The 7,559-nt window shown below is 45.6% G+C and overlaps 1 protein-coding gene across 2 annotated transcripts in view; it reads right to left on the bottom strand.

Annotated features, from left to right (window-relative positions):
• Positions 1-814: 814 nt before the first annotated feature.
• The window catches only part of LOC149127717 (uncharacterized), a 203,802-nt gene continuing 197,057 nt past the window's right edge, over positions 815-7,559 (bottom strand). For both annotated transcript variants that reach the window (XR_016228780.1, XR_016228788.1), the window contains one exon: positions 815-908. The gene's annotated coding sequence lies outside the window, so the exon portion shown is untranslated. The remainder of the gene's footprint in view (positions 909-7,559) is intronic.

The following is a 7,559-nucleotide window of genomic DNA, read 5'->3' as shown; positions in this document are numbered from 1 at the left end:
CGGCCATTGGAGGGTGAACCAAGGGCAAAGGAAGACCTTTCTCTCTGTCTCTCTCTCTCACTGTCCGCTCTGCCTGTCAAAAAAAAAAAAAAAAAAAAAAAAAGAAAGAAAGAAAGACACTGTGGAGGTCCCTGGGTGAGTAACAAAGGACGGGGACAGAGTGGGAGCTACAGTCACTCAATGACTACTGTAGCAAGGGTGGGGAACGTCTGGCCCATGGGCCATACAAGGCCTGTGACATCATTTGGTCTGCCAAGGCAACCACAGGCGGAACTTGAAATTCAATACATCTATAGCAGGCTAATTTTTAAGTTGATAGTTTTGTATGGCCCATGAATGATGTTATAAATATCCAAATGGCCTTTGGCAGAATAAAGTTTCCCTATCCCTGCTGTCGAGATTTCCATAGGCTTGAGTTTTATGTAATTGCTTCATTATTCAAATTATTTCTTAAAGTGGTGGTGGTGGTAAGGTACACAATGCATACAATGGAGACGGAGATGGTTGGATAAAAGTGTTTCAAGGGTGGTATCCAGAACCTATATCTTCCCCTTCCTGTGCACTTCCGGTCCTGCCCGCATTCTCCAAAGAAAGAGCTTGGCAAGCAGATTAGCCTGAGAAACGCTGACAAGGCAGTAGAATTGCATTCCCCTGGGGACTAGGGGTAGAGGCGTGGACTTAGCCAGGGACCATGTCTTGGGTGGTGTGCTCTTTGACAGGAAAGGGGACAGGGAAACTCTATTAGTCCACTTTTTGTTACTTCAACTACAATAACCAGGAGGAGCTTCTTGGGGAAGAAAAGTTTTATTTCCACTTACAGTTGGGAGGTTAAGGGTCGGGATCAGGCGGGCCCCAACGTCTGGTGTCTGGAGGCTGGTCAAGGTGCAGAGGGTGGGTTACATGATAATCTGGGGAGCAAATAAGGAACAACAGCTAGGTCGAACTTGAACCTCAAAAAATTGGCCCTCTGGAGATAGCACGTTCCCAATGACCTAAACATCTCCCAGCAGACCCTCCTCTCAGATGCCATCATTAGACCAAGCCTCCGCCCCTACTCCACTGACCACTAAGATGGCAGGGTTTCAATATCTGAATGAGTTTGGGAGAGCCAAGTCTTACTCAACCCCAAACAGGAGCTACGGAGAGGAAACAGGAGGTGCATGGATAAACGTTGTCTCTTGAGCTGGGAATTGGATAGAGGAGCTGGAAAACAGGGCCGGGGCAGGCTGGAGATTTTTAGTAACACTTGCTTCAGACTCCATGCTGGGCCCTTCTAGTGCGTAGAGGGATCAGTGAAGACTGGTGTTCCCATCAAGCCTGGGCTGAAGTGTTACATCATTCCGGCCCCTTATAAAAACGTCTTAGTTTCCTGCAGCTGCTGTAATGAAGCTCCACACACCAGATGCCTAACAGTGACAGAAATGCATTGCCTCCCCTTTCTGGAGGCTAGCAGTCTGATCCCTCTAAAGCCAGGGGAATCTTTCCTCGCTGCTTCCCAGCTTCTGATGGGTGTCCGGTATTCTTTGGCTTGTAGATGTACCAATCCATTCCTTGTCCCTGTCATCACATACACGCCCATTTGTGTGTGTGTGTCCTCACCTCATATAACAAGGACACTCACCATACTGAAGGAGCTGGAACTCCGTAAGACCTCATCTGAACTAATGCCGTCTGCAAAACCCCTTGTCTTGGTCCATTTTCTGTTGCTTTAACAAAATACCTGAGGCTGGATAACCTACGCCAAAAGCAGCTTGTGTGGCTCAGGAGTCTACAGAATGGGAAGTGCCAGGGGAAGGCCACGGCTCCTGGGGAGGGTGTCGGAACACGACGCAGGCAGAAGGCTAAGTGAACACACGCTGCAGAGACGAAGCGTGGGGGCAGCCTTGGTGTTTGACGACCTGCTTTATCACAACCGATTCTCCAGGTAAAGGCCCCACCTCCCAACACTGCCACAAAGGCAATCCGGTTTCAACATGAGTTTCAGAGAGGACAAGCCATATTCAAACCACAGCAACCCTATTTCCAAATAAGGTCACCTTCTGAGGTTCCTGGTAAATGTGAATTTGTGTGGGGAGAAGGGGAATTCAGCTGGGTCCAAAGCAGAACATAAACACACACATGTGTGTGAGCCCTTGCACACACACATGCATGCACACACCCCATTCCTGGCAAGGAATAGAAAGGCTTTTTTTTTTTTTTTTTTTTTTTTTTTTTTTTTTGTCTGTATCTACACCTGCAGACACAGTACACTGGTTCCCTAGTTTTAGAGAATTAGGACACTGGCCCACCAGTGTAAGCAGGGTCTCTGAAATACATGTGTGTCAAGATGAGCTAGAAGCAGTGCTGGGGAGCTGGAAGACTGGGGGGTTCTGTGCTGTCTTATTGAGGGACACAGGAAGAGGGAGAGTACAGAGACATTGGACTACTACTCCAGTTGCTAACTCTCCCTGTCTGGAGCTGAGAGGGTCTCATAAGAACCTCATTTGCCAAATGCCAGAAGGTATCATGGGCCATATTTTGCTCAAACAAGAGGTCTATATGACTGAGATACAGTTTCAGTGTTACCCACACCAGGGTCAGATGTACAAAAAACCTGTAGCATCATAACTTTCTATAATGGACCCATGGTTCTTAAATGCCAACTCTTACAACTACTGAACAATGGGAGATGCCAGCAGAACTGAATTTTAGTTCAATCTGGTAGACTAGGTCTGGCAAGTAGCCTCTGGCACGAATCCATTTTTCCATTTTGCCCATTCTTCCTGCTCTTCTCCAAGATGGTATCTGGTCATGTTGAATTTGAAGGACATTGACCCATTACAATAGGAGGGGAGGAGGACCTCTCAAATTGCACTAGACCTCAGCGGTGAGTTAGCCGGTGTCTGGGGGGAGGTTGTTCTGCCATTAGCCCAGGCTGCTCGCGGAGTGTTCACTACTGAAATCTGCAGCTGGGGCACTATGGTCTGCTCTCCTCTGGCTTGGACAGGGCTTGAGGTCCTCCTTGCTACTTGGTCACACCACATTCATCATTGGCATTATGGATTCTCTGGGATCTAGTGGGACTCATTTCCAGGCCCCAACTTGGTAGAAAGGTCACACATGCCACAGCATGGCCAGTCTTTCCTCGGGGAGCCAGGAGCAAGTTCTGGCAGGGTACCCAACAAGACAAAGCCTAGAGCTTTCGAGAAGCAGAGCCTCTGGCTTCATTTGTCTTCGTCTCCACCCTACCTTTAATTATGTTCAGCTACATTCTCTGATCTGGGCCAGGACAGAGGCTGAGAATGAAGTCCAGGAGACACTGCCTTGTTCACAGCTCTGGCTACCTTGGCTCTCTGAACCATGGGAAGGGCAGAGACTTGAGAGGGAGTAAAAGTTGAAACAGAAAAAAAAAGTTGCAAGAATCTTGAGAGAAAGTCACTCCCCTCACCGAACCCGATACTGTTGGAATGTGTGGTCCATAACATGGTGGGCTGGGTGGGACAAAGTATGGCAGTGGAAAGACAAACCAGATATTAGGCACTAAAGTGTACATCAGTACTTTCTAACAGAACTTTCTGCAATGGTGGACATATTTTGTATCTGCACCGTCCTCCACGTGTGGCTATTGAGCCCTTGCAGTGTGACCAGTTTTACTAAGGATCTGAATGAACCTTTAGTTTAATTTGAGTTAACCACATGTGGCTAGTGGCTCCCTTATTGTACAATACAGTTCTTTACCCTCATCTTTTATGTGTCCTGACTTTTCTGACAAATGTTTATAAATGCATAAAATAAACTATATAACATGACAATGAAAACAGATTATTTTCAAATTTATATTGGTACTTAATGCTTAATTAAATTTTTAAATGATTTTTAAAATGTTCATGATATTGTACTCTATGTACACCCTTTTTAATTCATGAAATAGCCATCTAGCAGTGAGTCTAACAACTATCATAATTTTGAAGTAGTGATGAACCTAAACAATACTCTCAGATATCTGGTATAAGGCAATGTGACAGGAAAATATCTATGAATTATACTGATGATATAAAAATCATGTGCACAGCTACTACTGCTATGGTTTGGGTTTAGTTGAGAGTTAGTGGAAACAAACATTGTTTTTCTCATCTAAGTTTGCAAATCTCCTTCATTCTTCTCAGAGACCTGTTGGAGATCAGGATAAAAATCTCCACTCTAGAATTATATAAACAAGGCCGGCTGAGGAATAAGCTAAATTTGTTCAAGAAGTGTTTGTGGAATGCCAGTGACATGTTGTGAACTGTTCTAGACACTTCGGTTACACTCATCAATCAGGCAAATGTGGAGTTTCCAGCAAGCTTATACCATAGTAGGGGAAGATAATCAATCGACAAGCAGATAATTTCAGACAAGAGTAAGTGCTATGAAAAACTTAGGCCAGAGTGATAATAGATAGAAAGTGACTTGGAGGCCGGTGCTGCGGCTCACTAGGCTAATCCTTCGCCTGCGGCGCTGGCACACCAGGTTCTAGTTCAGGTCGGGGCGCCAGATTCTGTCCTGGTTGCTCCCCTTCCAGTCCAGCTCTCTGCTGTGGCCCAGGAGGGCAGTGGAGGATGGCCCAGGTGCTTGGGCCCTGCACCCACAAGGGAGACCAGGAGATAGCACCTGGCTCCTGGCTACGGATCAACGCAGTGCACCCGCCGCAGCGGCCATTTGAAGGGTGAGCCAGCGGAAAAAGGAAGACCTTTCTCTCTGTCTCTCTCTCTCTCACTGTCCACTCTGCCTGTCAAAAAATAAAAATAAAAATAAAAAGAAAGTGACTTGGAAGGAAAGTGGCTATTTTACATTTGATGAACAGGAGAGTGTCTCTGAGAAGTGACATTTGAGCTGAGGCCTTAATTCAAAGAAGGAACCAGCCATGCAAAATCTGGACGCGGCATTTTCTGAGCATGGGGAAGGTTCCATAGCTAAAATGGATCGATGTGATTGGTGCAGTGGAGTCAACAGGGAGAGCGCCTCAGAAGATTGAGATCAGAAAGGGGGGAGTGGGGCCAGCGTTATGACACAGTGGGTTAAGTTGCTGTTTGTGATGCTAGTATTCCAAATTGAAGTGCTGGTTCAAGTCCTGGCTGCTCTGCTTCCAATCCAGCTCCCTGCTAATGCACTTGGGAAAGCAGCAAAGTATGGCCTACGTGTGCAGGACTCTGTCACCCACATGGGAGACCTGGATTGAATTCCAGGCTCTTAGTTTTCGCCTGGCCCAGCCCTAGGCATTTCTCTTTCTGTAACTCTGCCTTTTAATAAATAAATAAATCTTTAAAAAACAAATAAATAAACCTCAAAGAAAAGTGGGAAGGGCCTAAGTCAGTGCTTGGAGCATGGAATTTGTGTGTCATCATCATGGATAGCAGGAAATTTAGATTTTATTCTAAGTGTACTAAGTGGATCACATGATCCTCTTGGTAAAGAATGGAGTCCATGGGGAAGTGGAAGCAGGAAGTTCATGCAGGAGGCTGGTCAACGTGATGCAATGAGGCTGGTGACTCAGGAAGTTGCAATGCAGTGAATGATCTTAGGACATCTTTGCAGGTAGAGCTGATAAGACACAGGTGGGAAACATGGAGTCCCAGCATGACTAAGGGCAGTGTCATTTATTGATATGAAAGAGTGGGGGAGGGAGGTTTAGGGGCAGGGTGAGCACTTCTATTTTATGTATCAAAATGGAGCTGTTTGGCTATGTGAATCTGAAGTTCGGTGGAGCGGTTAAGACCAGTGCTATAAACATTTGACTCACCATCACAGATGGTGTTTGTACCATGGGACTGAGTGAAATCACCTAACAGTGTACAGAAAAGGAAGAGCTAGGTCTGAATCTCAGAGAATACGAGTATTTAGGATTCATTTTTGGATTATGTATTGTACACCTACTCTTGGTCTGGATTTTCAGGCTGGTATGCCTTCAAAGGCAGAACAAGAGCCTTCAACCAAAAAAACCTCCTCTACTGATTTGGTAACTTGACTATGTGCTAATATGATGATCCCACAAAGACTTCTGATAAAATGCATTTGTAGTATTTACAAGAACCTGTCATCATACATTTTTGTAACTAACATCACAGTGATGCTTCTGTGGGGGCATTTGACACTCTTTGTTGGTGCTTCCAGCATCTTCTAATCTCCTTCCTACATTTGACGAATTTCCCCACTTTATGAGTCCCAGCTTCCTCTATAGATTTCCCCGGGAGTGGTCTTGAGTGATCTGGGCTTGCTTTCTTAGAGCACATTCTTCACACTTGGTTGACTGGTCTTTCTGGAGATTCATGAGCTACTTATTATCCTATAATGCATTCCTTTTCTGCTAAACCACTGTTGATGTTTGGGTTTCCCAGGAAACAGACCCATGTCCCACGTGAGGTATTACCTGTTGATTCTGGGCACCCATTTGTACCCTCAAGTAGCATCTAGAAAACAGCCAGGGCTCTGAGGGAGATTTCAGTTCTACTACTGAAATATTCTTTCATGATATTTGGGAGGCAAAAAGGAGGTAGAGGGTCCCCCCCCCCCACAGCTGGAAGAGTAGACATGCAAGCACCAACAAAAGTGAGTAGCCACTGCACTCCACAGTCTTTCCTGGTCACCACTGCACAGAACAGAGATGGCAGCAGCCCCAGGTTTAATGATGTCCAGCTCGCTGCCGCAGTGGTTGACCTTGAAAGTAAAACGTCAGGAGCTGTTCCTGTATTTCTACTCTTCCAATCCTACCCAAATTTTGTAAGTACTTAGTTTCCTGGGTCAACCAATCTCTTTGAAAAACTCCTACTGGTGTTCTTTTTCCTGTGCTGAATCTGAAATAGCAACCCAAGCATGAAATCAGAGTCACTTTTTCCAAACCCACGCATGATATAACCATAGGAAAAGTGCTTTTTACCGAGAGAGCATCATGGAGACTAGCATTGAACAAACTGGATCTCAACTCTGAGATGACTCCACCCAGGGAAACCTGGCGTGACAATGGGGGATTGCTTTTTAAAGCAAGTGGGCTTGCAGCCTTGGTAGAGTGTACAGATTGTAACACTCAACCTCATGGCCATGATGTTTGATCCCAGCATAGATGTATCCTCAACTGTGTTGATCCAACATCCTAATGTCACGCAGAGGTGATGCACAAAATCCCACCAGGACACTTCCTGTGCCACTGTGTTGACCATAAAGCAAGCAGGAGCTCATGACCATGGACAATCAACCAAGTGTCAGCCAGAGCTGAGGTTCCAGAAACATAGTAAACAGAAGAAGAACACCTGGTGGGCACTATGAATGTCAGAAATGCTGGGAAATGTGAGAAAAGCAGTGGACGTTTGAAACTCCAGAGTCACTTGGGTTTGTAGCCATCAGAAACAAAGAGAGTCTTTTTAAATTTGTCATTTATAAGGAGGAAAAGGCCAAAGCTATGAAGAGTCTAGCCCAACAAATTCAAGCCTGAAGTAGATACTCCAGGATAGGCTGCCCACAGATCCAGAATTTGGACTACAGAAGATGCCGTGACACTCATAGTTGAAGGTTAGACCCTGGAAGAAGGGATTAAGGCAAGGTGCAGG

Source organism: Oryctolagus cuniculus, chromosome 2 (genome assembly GCF_051225735.1).
Source record: "Oryctolagus cuniculus isolate XC-2025 breed Fujian yellow rabbit chromosome 2, ASM5122573v1, whole genome shotgun sequence".
NCBI classification, from domain to species: domain Eukaryota; kingdom Metazoa; phylum Chordata; class Mammalia; order Lagomorpha; family Leporidae; genus Oryctolagus; species Oryctolagus cuniculus.
This window is presented reverse-complemented; position numbering and strand designations above follow the sequence as displayed.